The sequence below is a fragment of the Carex rostrata genome, chromosome 21, assembly GCF_964058835.1.
Source record: "Carex rostrata chromosome 21, lpCarRost1.2, whole genome shotgun sequence".
Classification (NCBI taxonomy): Eukaryota; Viridiplantae; Streptophyta; class Magnoliopsida; order Poales; family Cyperaceae; genus Carex; species Carex rostrata.
In genome coordinates this window covers 6023707-6042039 of record NC_135938.1, presented here as the reverse complement: position 1 = coordinate 6042039, position 18333 = coordinate 6023707, and the positions used below count along the sequence as shown (strand labels likewise).

Here is an 18333-nt window from a genome sequence, read left to right as displayed (position 1 = left end):
TTATTAGATGTGATTTACGTTATTTTTTCTATATGCTTATAAAATATTATCGCATTTCATTTTGTTTTATGTGAATTAATAAGTTGAAAAATCAACGTGTAGAAATTATCCACATTAATACATTTTTTTACAATTTTTTATGACAACCAAAACAAAGTTGAAATGTCATAATATTATACATGTGCATAGATAAAATTATGTAGATCATATTCAATGGTTTTATTTTGACTTTTAAGTTTCAAATTTTTAGTTATTAAAGTTTTAAAAAATGAAAGCATGATGGAGGCACAAAAAATGGAGGCATTTGAACCCTACTCGTGTTTTATATTTTAAACATTCTATTTTTTCAATAAGGTGTTACATTAACTGTGAATTTGTATCGTCTGGAGTAACTTAAATTTTGAGTTATTTTAAACATTCTATTTTGATCTAGATTCTGATTGGTCAGTCCAAATTTTATACTTAAAATATGAGGTACCTACCATATATGGATACAGACTCATTGGATCCAGATTAATCGTTGCTCTCTAAATAGAATCTTAAATATATAAAAAAAAAATTTAAATCTTATTCAAATTTAAATCCAACTGCTCAGATCAAACACCACAAGAAAATCCTTTGCCTCAAATGTGTACAGTAAATATGTACTTCCAATAAAAAAAAAATTTGCAAGTCAGATATCTTAAATATGTACAGCCATATCATGAGGGAACGAGATCCGCTGCTATTCTTTTCATACTCTTTCCATACCCTTCTCTCTATCTCTCTCCTCTTACTCTCTCTCCCACGTGATGTTCTTTCTCTCTTATCTTCTTTGAAGAGAGAGATAGAAATAATATAAATAGCAGCATGCTGCTATTCTAACGAGAATAACAGCAGATTGGGATCCTATCGTGAGAAGCTTGCAATGGATAAGTCAACAAAATCATTTGCCTCAAATGGTAACCAGTAACCACAATAACAAATCACTATCAGAGAATCTATAACAAAATCTCTTAAATCCATCCAAAATTACCTCCCACAATTTAGCTTTGATAATTAAGATGAGAGGCTCATCGCTTACATATACCGCTTCTCCCGTTGCATCTAAACGGTACAGAGGTTTGTGTGGGATCATCTTCACAAAATGACCCTGCATAATCTTGTATTTTAACTTATCAATGAAAGGAAGACCGAAGAAGGCTCTAAAAGTTTCATAACTGATATTATTTTTTCTTCTAATAAATTATGCTTTCTCCCAAACAGAGTACACGACCTCTATTAATCTCACTTAATAGTCAATATTGAATGAGACATATATAGACGGAACTAAAAAAAATAGAAATTGGAAGGCTGAAAAATTAAATATAGTTTGATTTTATTTTATAAGGAGGGATAAAAGATATTAATAGATATAAAAATTACAGATTTTAATGGACCCAAAATACATTTTTCCACTACTATGTTCTGTCTTTGGACTGACAATTAATATTTAATCTAGTAATTAAAAATAATATTTTTCATATGAGAATGTTACAGTTGGAATTCCGATTAGAGAATTATTTTTTATAAATATTTAAAGGTAAGAAATTTAATCATCATCTTTATCTTAAAAAAATAATTATACGACTATCCACCATCCTCAATCTCAAAGATAAATACTCAGATCCTCAAATAATCAATATAAATTTTATTGTCATATTGTGTATGAAAAACTCAACTCACTAAGTTATTAATTAGGCTAAGTGGTCGTATAATTCTCATATGAGGAGGGTTCAAATGCCTCAGTGTTTTTGTGCCTCCATCATACCTCCATCCCTCTCTATCATTTTCAAAGTTCAAACAGTCGATCTGAACCGCTCAACCTAACCTCCATACTAAAATATGTCTGGAGACCAAATTTTATATTTTTAGGAATTTTTTTACTATTTTTTTAGATAGGTACAAAATCAGTAAATCTGAACCATCTAAAAACAGTATTTTTGTACCAATCTAAAAAAATAGTAAAAAAATTCCTAAAAATATAAAATTTGGTCTCCAAACATATTTTAGTATGGAGGTTAGGTTGAGCGGTTCGGATTGACTGTTGGAACTTTGAAAATGATGGAGAGAGATGGAGGCACAAAAACATGGAGGCATTTGAACCCTCATCTTCTCATATATATATTTAATAAATTAGGTACATAGATTTTGTGACCAAGTATTCTGAAAGTGTGTTAACAATTAATTCACAGAGAAATGGAGATATTCAGTGCTTCAACAAATGGAGATGAACTTATATTTTGGCTTTGAGGCTGAGTTGGACTGTGCAAGAGAAAAAGGGTAAGAATGGTGTGAGCTGACTCAGCTCCACCGAGGTAAAACCGTTCCAAACTAACAAAAATAAACAAATCGTTAATTTAATAAATAAAAGTAAATAAATTTGAGGGCTCCAAAACATGCCTTTAACGGTTCACAGAGACATGTGTTTCGCATCCCCAAAGGCTACTATGTTGGTGAAGAGAAGAAGGATTTGAAAAATCCTTTTAGTATTTTGAGAGATTTTATATCTATAATAATCATATTGAAGTTAATTTTTTTAAAGAAAATTAAATGCATGATAATTACATTTAGCTTTTATAGTTAAGCCATTCTCCTTAATGAGGTAGGTCATAAGTTCAATATTCAACGTACTCATGGAATGAGTTAGAAAGATTTTGATTCTCATCTCATACATAAAAGAAAAATTAAATAAGCGATGAAAGTTGACGCATTCAGTTCTACAATTTGTTCGAAGAATCTCCACCAGTACTCCAAAGTCTAAACTGAATCTTCATATAAGCTGAGAAGTCTTAAAAATATTTGTACACTTCAGATTTCTATTTTGTCAGCAAGGTTTCACTGAATTAAACTAATGCATTTTAAATACTATTTTATTAGACTATTTCGTAATCTAATACAAACATAAAATACTTGATAAGTTGGTATAATGTACCTGAAATAAATATTTTTTTCAACTAGTCTAATAATGGTAATTTATATATAATGATATTGTCAAATTATATAATGAAAAAAATAATCATATTGGTAAAATTTAGCTCATTTTATAATATATTTGTGTTAATAGGACAACCATACTAATATTTCAGATGAAGTAATGTGGTTACTAATAACAATATTAACAACTAAAAACAAATCTAACAAATAATTAATACTTAATAGAAAACATGACTTTAGATGGCATAATTTTTGGTTGTTTCCTAGCACTACCATCTATAAATAATAATTTTTTTAGTTCCATTGTGTAGGCGGTGAGCTTTTTTTAGTTCGGCGATTGGTTCCTATAATCTCCGGTACTTGATTAAGACGTATATTAACAAGCATTAGAAAACAAGTGACTGCAGTCGTCCTGTTACATGGGAAAGTATCCTCTGTGGAGTTTTTCTGTGCGGAGCTTTTGATCTGGCCTGTTTGTTTCGAATCGGACGGACCAAATCAGATCTTATCCAATTTTAAAATAACTCAAAATTTGATGAACTCTTAATCTAGTCTGTCCGATCCGAAACGAACGGACCAGATTAAAAGCTCCGCACGGAAAAACTCCGCAAAGGATAGCGATTCCCTGTTACATACCACTGGAGATAAGAATTCACAAATACAGTGCTTTTGGGATGTCATGTTTTTTTGTGGAAAGACCAAGTGCTATATATAAATTAATCTATGTTTATAAATAAAAAATTTAAAATAGAAAGGAAAAGAAAAGAATCTCCTTTTCAGCAATTTAAAAAGATAAATCTTGTGAACCCCGCCATCTCCTCCTCTCTATATAAACCCCAACTCTGCACCTCTCAATCGATTATTGTGGCCTCCCAATTTCTCTCTTAATTCCTGTCTCCATAGATTTATATTTATATCCCATGCTTGCTATTTCTTGTAATTGCTAATCTCTCCTCTGTTCAATCTCTGTTTACAATGACTTCCTATATTCAAACAACACAATTCCAGCAAGAAACGCTCAATCTTCAGGTGCTGCGATGGGTTCTCCCGATTGCCAAAAGAGAAGAGGTTAACGACAGTCTAGAGAGAGAAACAGAGAGCAAAAGTGCCAATTGGAGCTCTCTCTACTGCTCTCTCTCCAGTACCAAAGAAAGCACTACAGACTACAACGCCAGTTCAGTGGCTCCTCCGACCCCCATTTCCAAGAAATCAAAATTTGGTACCAAGAACAGCCTTGACATGTGCACCGAGACCCTAGGTTGTGAAAACGGTACGATGTACACAGCTGATGACTACAAAAGAGATGGTCTGTTGTCTAACAGGATAGGGTTTTTAACACAGGAAGAAGCAGAGGAGAGGAGGAGAGAGAGGAAGGAAATGGTGGAGAGAAGGATTAAGAGGGTGAAGACCGGTACCGAGTTCCCACCGGCACTAACCACCCGTACCAGAGAGAATTTCACGAGCATAGTGCGAGAGAGAGAAGATGGGAGAATGGTAATGTATGCTTTGAAACAACATCCAACGGTTACGGCGGAGAGAATAGATGGCCGGCTCAAGTTGCATCTTCTCTCCAGTAATAAAGGAGAGGTGCAAGAAAGTCAAGAAGAGACTGGAAGAACTACTGGAGAAGAAGACGAGGGGGAAGAAGTGGATTATCTGGGTGTAGTGGGGAAGGAGATGAATGGAAATGAGAATGGATGCGATGAACTGGAGGGGAGGAAGTATGTGTTTGTGGGGAGGTGTAAAGAGGAAGGGAAGAGAGATGATTGGATGCCATTAAGAGTGGCTAGTGCTCTATAAACCACCTCAATCAGATTATTAATCAATTGATCAATTTATTAATTAACAACTTTTTTTGTTTTTGTTTTGAAAATTTAACATGGTAATGGTATGTGGTATGTATGAAGAAATCATGGTTGGAGGTTGTTTTGAGTGTAACTCTGTTTTCAGAGGAGGTTGCATATTTTTAATTTGACTGGTACATTCTGGCTGGTACATAAATGGTATTAGACCAAGCTGAGATTAGTAAAATTTCAAAGTATTATATATTGTTATTTTTTCTTCTTGGTCTTCTGTGGAATTTATTATTACTTAGCTAAATGGCCCTTGCTTAAATTTTTTAATTATAGATTATTGCATGGCACTTGTAACTTGGATACAAGAAATTAAAATGTTGCCGGAGGGTACTGTGTACACAAATAAAATTTTGAGTAAGGTTGAAATTATATTTGCCTGAATAGGTAGATATGTAAAAACAAAATTTCAAATTTTTAATACTTATACTAGAATCATATCCATTGAAGATATTCTGCTTGAATTGGGAAGCATATTACCAACTAAGCATCTATGCCCACTTCCCTAAGTGAGGAAATATTGCTCTTGAATGGTTGTCTTTCCATAAAATTTCTGAATCCATCCGGGAGCTGATATTCTATGGCTGACACAACCAAAATTAAATTATAAGTTGTAATAGGATAACAATTTTGCCATTTCTAAAATTGACAGAAAGCAAAATAATCCAAATTCTTAATGAAGTATATGGAGCCAGCTGAGGAATTAAAGTGACTTTGTATTAGTACATGGGTGAGAATGGTTTTGGTAATTTAGGAAACCCTTATTTATGCAATTAGATAACCTTGATATGCATAGATTAAACATTGGAGTATCACCTCTTTTTAGTTGTTCATATGTTAAGTTGATTTAGAATTAGATTCCATCTTACAATAACTTTATATTTGATTGTGTTAACTTAGATGATCTATGGCTGCTTGATGCTTGTATATCTTTGAAAGATAAGCACCTAGTTGTGCTTTTAAGAGCATCTGTTATTTGAACAATTTGGTTGGAAAGAAATAGAGTTTGTTTCAAAAGCTCTGCTTCTCTTCCTATTATATCAATTGGTTCTAAAATTATTTTCTTAGCAATTTTTTAGTGTCATTCTATTTCTGATAATTCTTTACTTAAATCAAATGTTGTCATCTGACGTTAAGGATTCTCCGTGTTTAATTCGGGAGGACGATACAAGCAGTCTAGACACTGCTCAAACAGTGGACCTAGAGGTGCAATCGGGTCGGGTCGGGTCCGGGTACTATTATATTTGGACCCGGACCCTAAAAGTGTTCGGGTCCAAATTTCGATCCATATACTTATTTGTTTCAAATCGGATCGGGTCCGGATCCGGATACCTATCTACCCGTAGATATTTCGGGTCCAGTCTTTCGGTTCCGGGTAGATAGATACCCGTAACTTGTTTGTGGATTATCGGGTCCGGTTCGGATACGGGGCGGTTCCGGATCCAGAGCGGGTATAGGTCACAACTCCAAAGTATTCGAGAAATTATTTACATTTAAATATAATTATAATTTCTTAAACATCTCATATAATAAATCATTACAATATAAATTAAAAACTACTGCAAAATAAAAATTATACTATTAATCATGTTTATAAATAATAAAATATATCATGCTACATAGCAAAATAAAAATAATAACTCTAAATTATTAGTTGGTTGTTGGTTGTTTGGAGTACTCATGGTGTAACAAAAAATATTGAATTCAGTTTTTTGTTAATAGCTTTTGAATTCAGGAGGATGGAGGAGATATAATTTTTAGAAAGTAAAATATTAGAGATGATGATTTCCTTTTCTATAATTCAAATAAATCTATGAATTGAATGTAATAAAAGAAAAAAGGTATGAAATAAGCTGGTTATGGAAGAATAAATTTGATAATCATGTGTCATGTGTCACATGTGTATAATATAGAACAAAAATTAAATTGCGTAATTAAAGGGCTAGTTAAGGATGTAATTAAAGGGTAGTGTAAAACAGTAGCATAAATTTGGTTAAGTTTTATCAAATTATAGCTCAGCTGAAATATATTATCTAACACAAAAACTTGATGCAGAGTTATTAATATATATTTTATCGGGTATTTATACGGGTATCGGGTCGGGTCCGGTTATGGGTCGGATAATTAAATGATACCCATATCCTACCCATTACAGTATCGGTTCCGGCTCGGATTCGGGTCGGATATTAAATTATTAATTTTGTACCCATACCCATAATTTAATCGGCTCGGATTCGGGTCGGATCCGGTTCGGTTCTGGATCGGATCTGGGTAATCGGGTAAAAGTAGCACCTCTAAGTGGACCTACTAATGTCAATAGCCAGAGAGAACCATAGTGATTCAAATCAGGATGGTGACGCTGGCAACCACCAAAATCCAACGTCTGACGTAGAGTTGAGTGAAGATGATGATGTGAATTGGGATGCCTTAGCATAGTCTTCTTACTTAGTGTTTTGATTAAATGTTTTACAGGATATTAGTAGTTAGTTCTATGTTTTTGTTATAGATTGACTATTTTGTATGTACTATGATATTGAACAATTGTATAAATTTTGTGCTTAGTATTTGGTATCCATTTTGGATCCCATGTGAGAGGCATTTATGATATCTATATGAAATCAGTGGAATATCCACTACTTTTAAAATATATATATATAGTTAGGCTGGGGTGCTATGGATAGCATAGTGGCCACTATGCTACGGCTCAATATTCGAGTTTTCAAAATTCAAACGGTCGATCCGAACCGTTCATCTTATTCTCCATATTAATATCTGCTTGGAGACCAAATTTTACATTTTTCTGAATTTTTTTACTATTTATTAAGCCACTTTGAAAATCGCTAATCCAAATATATATGAGTTAGGCTGGGGTGCTATGGATAGCATAGTGGCCTCTATGCTACGGCTCAATATTCGAGTTTTCAAAATCCAAACGGTCGATCCGAACCGTTCATCTTATTCTCCATATTAATATCTGCTTGGAGACCAAATTTTATAATTTTCTGAATTTTTTTACTATTTATTAAGCCACTTTGAAAATCGCTAATCCAACGGTTTTACTGTTTTGTGCAGCCACCGTTGGATCAACAATTTTGTAAAATACTTAATAAATAATAAAAAAATTCAGAAAAATGTAAAATTTGGTCTCCAAGCAGATATTAATATGGAGAATAAGATGAACGGTTCGGATCGACCGTTTGAATTTTAAAAACTCGAATATTGAGCCGTAGCATAGAGGCCACTATGCTATCCATAGCACCCCAGCCTAACTCTATATATATAAGGTTTTGTATTAGAACTTGTATAAGAATTCTATGAGAAATGTAATAATAATTCATTTCTAAAAGAAAGTAAGAACACAAGTTTAATATGAATTTCAGCCAATATCATATATATATATATATATAGGAATATGCTAGCATGCTACGCGTAGCATAGCTCCCCTCCGTGCAACGGCTCAATATTCGACTTTTCAAAATTCTAACGGTCGATCCGAACCATTCATCTTGTTCTCCATATTAATATGTGTTTGGAGACCAAATTTTACATTTTTTGCAATTTTTTACTATTTGTTTAGATTTATTGAAAATCGTTGTTTTCAGCAAATCTGGACCATAAAAAACAGCGATTTTCAATAAATCTAAAAAAATAGTAAAAAAATTCCAAAAAATGTAAAATTTGGTCTCCAAACACATATTAATATGGAGAACAAGATGAACGGTTCAGATCGACCATTAGGATTTTGAAAAGTCAAATATTGAGCCGTTGCACAGAGGGGAGCTATGCTATGCGTAGCATGCTAGCATATTCCTATATATATATGTATATTGTGCGCATGATGTCATTATAGGAAGAATCATGATGAAATTACGGACTTTAATGTAAGAAAATATTTAAGTTGAATAGACTAGATGCCAATAAAGATATTGACAAAGTTGTTTTGACTGCATCCATCGTATGAATAATAGAATCAAAATAATGTATAAAAGAAATATAATCCACACACTGCATTAAATTAAAATAGCATTGTTAATATCATTATCCACTAGTTAATCTAATAAGTTCCAAACACTACTCATATTTTAGTTTCAATTTCAATATATGTTATACATGAGGCTCACTAATTACAATTAAGTAGATAAAGATGCAAAGGAGCTTTAATGTGGATTTATATTTATATTTGGTATATATCTTAAAGAAAATCAGAGCGCTGATCTCTGATACAATTTATAGAAATTATCAAATATAAAGCAACTGGAAATTTGTGTTATTATATACTCTGCATTCAGTTACTTGCCTTTTTGAGTCAGTATTCGTTATTTTAATGTATAAAAAATATGGATAATAATTTTGCTCCTGGAGAAAATCATTCAAATTTTGGCTGAATTTAATATTATAGAATTCCAATACGACAGGGGTATTAACGAAACGATATGTTGTTTGAGACAACAAAATAAAAAAAAAATTGGTTAATATATATGGAGTTTACATGCAAAAAATGATTTTGGAGTTCATATATACCAACAACTCCAAAATCTATATAATTGACTTTGACGAATTCAAACTATCCGATCTGATTTATTTACATGCAAAAATAATAATTTTTTAAATTTATTTAGTATCAAGTTAAGTAGTCAAATGTGCGAGTTTCTTAAGTTAATTTTAATACATTTATTTTCCACTTAACTCGGTACTAAAATAACTAAAAAAAATATTTACATGTAAATATATCACTCATAAATTTAATTGGTTTGAACAATTTGAATTCCTTATTTGAAGTCTATCCCATAAATTTTGAAAACTTTAAACAACAAAATTTTAAATTTGATAATTATTCTTTTAAAATTTTAATTTTTACTGATAACACCGACCATCAACTTATATTGACCCCCCCCCCCCCCCCCCCCCAATAACAAATATTCATTTAATTTTTTTTCATATTTAATATTAAATAATATGTATATTCTGGGAGTCTAGTTGTTATTTACTAAGGGCCCGTTCGGCCACATACTATTTATCGTGGGAAAAAAAAATTTACTCAGAGCTAAGTTTTTATTCTCACGGTGAACAGTAAAATTCAGTTCAAAATTTTTGATTCCCACACCCATTCCTATTCCCTATTGGGTTGCCGAACGGGCCCTAAAAGTGTACTTTTGGGCTTTTGGCCGGAAGAAATCAACTTGTTTTTACATAGCAAGAAATACCTGCCTAAAAAGAGACTCCACACAAAATTTCATAATCCATTGGGTAGGTCTCACATGTCACCCAACTCCTGGGAACACTTAAAATAAGTTCCTTTCAGTTTTCAGACCTTTCTGAAAATGGCAATCACGTCAGATGCAACATTCTAGAAAAAGACCAAATATATATAATGTAATAATCCAAATTTAGCGAAGTAAATTGATGTCATGCCGACTCTTTCGTGATATTATTGCAAATTATTTTGGGGGATTTCATATATACCCTCAAAAGTCTCAAAATTAATTATTTCATCTCTAAAATTATTAATATAAAAAAACTAGCATTTGGTCTAGTGGCAAAGGCACATGGTCTCTATATAAGAGGTCATGGATTCAAAACTCGGATGGAGGAAATCATTTGTTGTAATAACAATGGTATTAGAAAGTTGGGTGTCTTGACTTTCAACCTTTATTCAAAAAAAAAAATTATTAATATCATACTTTACCCTTTTAAATTTTAAAAAAATCACAGATTTACCTTTTATTAAAAAATATATATATATATATAGTTTGTGTAAAGAAAATGTTGTCTTCTAACTAATAAATTTTTGAGAATAAATATCTAATTTCTCTACTTATGATGCATACACAGTGGCATTTATGTATATGCTTGTGTGTGTGTGACATAAGTAAAAAAACGAATCACTTGCTCTCACAACTAACCAATTAAAAGGCTAAAATTTATCTTAATCATGCTACATATTTCTTTAATAAAGAAAAAAGTAGTACTTCATAAATTTAAAATAAGTTATAATAAAAAAAGTTAATAAATAGGGTAAATTTGTGAGTTTTTCAAATTTGGAAGGGTAAATATGATATCATGAATTTTAGAGGGGAAAATCTATAAATGTTTCTAAAAGGGTACGACTGTATATAGCATTGTTTATATTTGGATTGGAATTGTGCAAATAAACTCGAATGATTGGACCTTCATTTTAGAGGATCTATTATTATTAGATCAAAGGTCTTCAACTATATAAAAGAAATAATTAAGTCAATAATTTGCACATTACAAGTGGATATGGTGACTTAGAGTATCTCCAATCCAATAATTAAAATTAATTATTAAATAACAATTATAAAATTTTTAGAAATTAAGCAATCCACTCCTACATTGATACAATCAACCAAACAATTGAGAATTAAACACTTAACCAATAAGAATTAAACATTTGGCCAACTCATCTTTAGAAAATGATTTCTTATTAAGCAATTCTTTTCAAGAATTGCTAAATAAGCAATAGCCATACAAGCCAGCAATTACAAAAACAATTGACACATCAGCATAAGCAATCCATAAGCAATCACTGTTGGAGATACTCTTACAAAGTTACAATCAGTCACCATATCTAATAGTGCATATAAAGAATTACAAACTACAATCTGTCATCGTATTAATATTTTAAAAAAAAATATAATTTGATATATTTTTTTTTCATAAAAGTTAATGTATGGTGACTTATACTCAGCCAATAATTGCTCAGACAAATGGGGAACCGTATTATAATACGATAACACTACCTACTAAACATATGATACTTTTAAAGGCATCCATATCTCTGTGATTTTTCTACTAGACCTTTTTAATTAATCTGTTAATTTTAAAGGTTAGAGAATTATTTGACATACCTATTTTTTCAATATTTTAAATCCGCAATATGAAACAATCTATATTTAGTGTTTATTTGTAAAATATCTAAGCAACACTCGAATTACATAATTTTTTATAACAAAATCAGAGTGGCGCAGCGGAAGCGTGGTGGGCCCATAACCCACAGGTCCCAGGATCGAAACCTGGCTCTGATAGAAGAGAAAAGGCTTTCCACTCTTTTCTATTTTTTATTAAAAAAAACGTAATATTTGATACATAAGTAATATATAAGGTTAAACCACATATATAAACCTTTTTTTTTCCTTTTTAGAACAAATATTTGCCATTATTTGAAAATACTATTAACATTACTAAGTTAAATCACTGTCTGTAACTCTGTATTTAGAGAATTCTAGTGCCACCAAATGTCACAACCTCTTTTTTACATTTATGTAAATCTATTATCCAAATGTCAAAACCAAACCGCGATCTTATTTTTTTTTTCTCGTAGGCATTTCCGTAAAATTTATGAGTTTTATAATTTTTATAATTTGATTCAATCAATATCATAACTCCGCAAATAAACATACTAAAGTAATTAATCTAGCAAATTTAATTGAATTCATTTATTTTATATACTTACTCTTTATCTTGCTTGAAATGAATTAAAAAAATATTGTAAAAATGTTCATCTCTCATGAAAATAATAAGAAAAAACTGATTTACATTCAACACTTCAATTTTAAAGTTTTAAGTTCTAAAATATAAATACAAAAAAAGGGTAGAGGTTGTAACATTTGGTGCCACAAAAATCTAATTAAATATACCTTGAAATGTTAATGTATCATTTTTTGGATAGAAGAAAAGTTGCTTTGTTCTTTCTTTTTCATTGTCTTTATTATACTATTACTCCCTTTTTTTTATTTCCAGTGAAATTTGGTAGCAGGTATTTTGCCCTCCTGATTGTGAAAGAGCAATTTTAAGATTAAAGAAATAAACAAGGGAAAACAAATTATCTTGGTCGAGAGAAACCGTTTAATGGGTCGGGTTCGTTTGAGAAATGACCCGTTATGGGCTTAAACTCATGGCCTTAATTTTCTAAATTTTGTATCCTTGGTAGGAACAGTTCCCCTTGATAATTAATTATTTTCCATATGAGTAAGGCTATGGTGCTATAGGTTGCATAGAAGACTACGGTGCTACGACTCAATATTCAAGTTTTTCAAAATTCTAACAGTCGATCTGAACCGTTCATCTTGTTCTCCATATTAATATGTGTTTGGAGACCAAATTTTACATTTTTTGGAAATTTTTTACTATTTTTTTTAGATAGGTATAAAATCACTTGATCTAAAAAATTCTGCACCATTCAGACATTTGTTTTTCTACATATCTAAAAAAATAATAAAAAATTTCCAAAAATTATAAAATTTGGTCTCCAAACACATATTAATATGGAGAACAAGATGAACGGTTCGGATCGACCGTTAGAATTTTGAAAACTCGAATATTGAGCTGTAACATCGTAGCCCTCTATGCAACCCATAACACCATAGCCTTACTCTTTCCATATATATATGGATGGATCCGATTACCACAATTTTGAGATACACAAAGTTACTATAACTATTTTCTACATTTTCAAAGTCCAAATCGTCAATCCAAACCATTCAACATGATCTCCACAATAAAATATGCTTTTAGATCAAATTTTAATTTTTTTTTAATTTATTTTACTATTTATTAAGTATTTTACAAAACTAGTCAAATTCAGACCATTGAATTTTGTATCCATCTTAATAAATAGTAAAAAAATTCAAAAAAATATAAAATTTGATCTGCAAGCATAGTAGGAATTATCGGTATCGGGATCGGGATCTGTCCCGACCGATACTGATACGGGATCGGGGTATCGGATCGGTATCAGCTCAGGATCGAATCGGGGTAGGCCGATATCGATCCGTATCGGCCGATCCGGATCGGTGTCGGCCGATAATTCCTACTATGTCTGCAAGCACATTTTATTGTGGAGATCGTGTTGAACGGTTTGGATCGACGATTTGGACTTTGAAAATATAGAAAATGATTATAGTAACTTTGTGATAACTCAAAATTATGGTAATTAAATCCCTCTTCATATATATATATATATATATATATATATAGAGAGAGAGAGAGTAAGGCTACGCTACTTCATGAATTAATGGGGTTGTTTTAATTCACGCTTATATCTCTAGTTTCAAAGTCCAAATAGCTAATCCAAACCGTTATATGTTTAATCTATATTAAAATATGCTTGGAGACCAAATTTTAAATTTTTTGAAATTTTTTTACTATTTATTAAGATGGTTTGACAATTGCTATTTTTATTAAAATTATGCACCATTAAAAAACAATGATTTTCAAACAATCTTAATGAATAGTAAAAAAAATGAGAAAAAAATGAAAAATTTGGTCTCCAAGCACATTTTAATATAGATTAAACATCTAACGGTTTGGATCGGCTATTTTGAACTTTGAAACTAGAGATATGAGCGCAAATTAAAACAGCCCCATTAATTCACGAAGTAGCGTTGCCTTACTATATATATATAGAGTAGAACTAGGGTGTTCTTAAGCTCACCAAAGTGTTTGGTGAGCTTAACTCCAAAACCCATCAAATCTGTTTCAAATGACGAATCCAAACCGCTGAAACCCGCCTACCTTTCGAGTGATGAGTCTACATGTGAAAATTTTAAACATTCGAATTAATTTAGTATAAAGTAAAGCGGTCACAAAACGTTCAAAAAATGAATGTACTAAAATTAATTTATTAACCTTCTAATTTTGACCGATTGACTTTATACTAAACTAATTCGAATGTTTAAAAATTTCACATGTAGACGCATCACACGTAAGATAGGCAGGTTTCAACGGTTCAGATTCGTCATTTGAAATCGATTTGATTGGGTTTTGAAGTTAAGCTCATCAAACACTTTGGTGAGCTTAAGAACACCCTAGTTCTACTCATATATATGTTGGGGTTTCGGCGGTGCTGTAACCAAAACCCGTTTAGGCTTAAGGTGCGGAATGACCGTAGAACAAAAATTTCTACAGCCAACTTAAGCTCAGGATTAAACGGGGTATGTCAGGAAACTTTCCAAGGCTGTCCACCTTCAGTATTCCTTTGGCATCAAAACCCAATTTAATCCTTTTACAGATCTACTCCATGATTGATTTCTAAAACTTTAATCTACTTACCAATTAAATAGATTAATATAACATATTTATACCTTGTTTCCAAATCACAGTTGGAATGCAGACCGAGCGAGTAGAGCCTCACCAGGGAAGGAATCGACTCGGAACGGAGCATCAGACGTCTGATGCCTCTATCGGTTATCCACCAGGACTAACCGGAGAGCGGTTTATTTCTTCTGCCAGAAATACCGTAAACCGCAGAATTCTGCAAAAATACTATTCACGGGAAAAAGATGAAAACCCGTAAACACGAATTTTCGGTTGCTCAGTTTCATCAATATGCAAAACTGACATACCGCTAAATTCGGTAAAACACTATTCATCGATCCCGTAAATATTCTCCACAACAACCTGCAAGATTATACGTCAACTACGTATAACTTTCTTTTCTCAACCGAAATACTATTTGGGAGAGAAACTGAGAAAGAGATAAAATACCGATTCGATTCTGCACGAAACGATACAAGTGAATTAGTGATTTTTCTCTCTACCCCTCCACCCCTATTTATAGGGTTTAGGGTCGGTTGCCGAATGACCAAAATGCCCTCCAAGTTCGGCCTATTTACAAGATATGCCATCGAATGGATAAGGATGATGACATGTGGATAAGATCGATGACGTGTCATCTGGATAGGATCGATGACACGTCATGCGGATAAGCACGAATCTGAAAAGATCCGAATGCCCTCGGCCCGAACACAAATAATGTTTGTATAATTATTCTGAACAATTATATATATTTTTCTGCAGTTGTTTGTTTCGGTATCGATGACGTGTCATCTGGATAGGATCGATGACATGTCATGCGAATAAGACGAATCTGAAAAGACCCGAATGCCCTCGGCCCGAATACAAATAATATTCGTATAATTATTCTAAATAATTATATATATTTTTCTTGCGGTTGTTGTTTCGGTAATTTATACAACGTGTCATGCACATTTATAAATTAACCGGTTAACTTTTATACAACGTGTCACACACGTTTATAAATTAACCAATGTTTTTGCTTGTTATTTTTACATAACATTTATAATTTAATTATAACACGTATAATTAATTATAACCATCTTACTATTGATCATAACCAATTTATAATCAATCACAATAAGATTCTCCGATTAACTCCTATATGGTGTGACCCAATAGGATCTGTGTTATGTTGGTAAATAGAGTTAAAACTGTTTTAACTTCTATAATCATGAGCGGCATCTGGCAACACATCATGACCATCCAATTACACAGATGATGCTGTACAGTACAATATCACGATCCAGTAAACAATTTACTTGTGTCAGTTCTTTTGTCACATAGCTATCAGATTAGTTTCAAGGTAGGTGTGTGTCATCCTTGTAAACTTAATCTTTTCTTGATCTTGAGCAGATTATCAAATATGATTACTCTTGTAATCATACCGCGCGCTGATAATCTTACTCTATCAAGGGGCCCAGTGATGCTATAGCTCGTATAGAGATACGAGGGACAATAGTACTTTTGGTAAACCATCACTACCTCAGCTAAGTCATGTATACCGAAGAGCTACCGTTATAACTGCATTTTACCGACAGCGTTTGATAACAATCACACATATACATTTCTTAGTAGGAAAAATGAATACCTCATACTTTAGAACTTAACACTGAATGAAAGCATTAATGACACGAACACAATTCCGTATAATGTTTCATTCGGGGTCTGTCAGATATCATGTTCCTGGAACATATATCTATGTGATTAAAATGACAACTCCTTGTCTATGGTCTGTAAAACTTGACCATCATTTAATCCACATACTAACCTTATAGCGGTAATTAGTATTCCTGCTAATTACCTTGGTCAGTGACCTTTTAAGAGTATATATCATCTATATTATGGAGTTTCACAATTTCAGTCATGAACTCGAAATGATCCATAAATGCAATAATACTCAAGGCAACAAAATGATATTAATCATCCAATTCATGAACAAAGTTTTATGATAAATTATCGTATTATTGACTTCTAGATTATTACACTAACAATATATATATAGAGAGAGAGAGAGAGAGAGATGGGCTATGGTGCATTGCAATGCATGGAGGGGTTTGTGCATTGGACCATAAATCTAAAATTCAAAATCCAAATGGCCGATCCAAACCGTTCATCTTGTTCTCCATATTAATATGTGTTTGGAGACCAAATTTTACATTTTTCTGAATTTTTTTACTATTTATTAAGTATTTTACAAAATTGTTGATTCAACGGTGGCTGCTAATTTTACTGTTTTGTTAAGCCACCGTTGGATCAACAATTTTGTAAAATACTTAATAAATAGTAAAAAAAATTCAGAAAAATGTAAAATTTGGTCTCCAAGCACATATTAATATGGACAACAAGATGAACTGTTTGGATCGGTCATTTGTATTTTGAATTTTAGATTTATGGTCCAATGCACAAACCCCTCCATGCATTGCAATGCACCATAGCCCATCTCTCTCTCTCTCTCTCTCTATATATATATATAGAGATAGGCTACGGTGAGTTGCGAAGTAAAGCGACTATTTTACTTCACGCTTATATTTTGCGATTTTAAAGTTCAAAACGTCGATCTGAACCGTTCATCTTGTTCTCCATATTGAAATGTGCTTCGAGACCAAATTTTACATTTTTTGGAATTTTTTTACTATTTATTAAGCAATTTTGAAAGTCGCTGATCTGATGGTCCAGAAAATTTTACTGTTTTTCACTGTTCACAGCAAAACAACAATTTTAAAAAATGCTTAATAAATAGTAAACAAATTCCAAAAAATATAAAATTTGGTCTCCAAGCACATTTCAATATGAATTAAACATCTAACGGTTCAGATCGGTCGTTTGGACTTTCAAAATAAAAATACGGTGTAAAGTAGAAACGCATTTTACTTCGCAACTCAACCGTAGCCCATCTCTCTCTATATATATATATATATGGGTTTGTCTAAATTGCTGCTGGAAGCATTTCAGCAGAGGTGCTGCCGGGGCTATATTTAGCCGTGTGATCCAAACAACAAATCCAAACCGTTAGATGTTTAATCTATATTATAATCTACTTGGAGACCAAATTTTACATTTTTTGGAATTTTTTTACTATATATTAAGCTGGTTTGAAAACCGCTGATTTCAGTAAATTTCTGCAGCATTGAAATCAGCGGTTTTCAAAGCAGCTTAATATATAGTAAAAAAATTCCAAAAAATGTAAAATTTGGTCTCCAAGTAGATTATAATATAGATTAAACATCTAACAGTTTGGATTTATTGTTTGGACATCACAAAATAAAAAAACAGCGGCAGCACTGCCGGCAGCAAATTAGCCACAGCCTATATATATATATATGAGGAGGGATCAAGTTACAACAATTTTTGAGTTACAACAAGTATTTTCTACATTTTCAAAGTCCAAATCGTCGATCCAAACTGTTAGATGTGATCTCTACAATAA

At 32.0% G+C, this 18333-nt stretch overlaps 1 non-coding gene across 1 annotated transcript; it reads left to right on the top strand.

Annotated features, from left to right (window-relative positions):
* Positions 1–11782: 11782 nt before the first annotated feature.
* TRNAM-CAU (transfer RNA methionine (anticodon CAU)) lies at positions 11783–11854 on the top strand. The gene has a single exon. It is a non-coding gene; the product is annotated as a tRNA-Met (tRNA).
* Positions 11855–18333: the final 6479 nt, after the last annotated feature.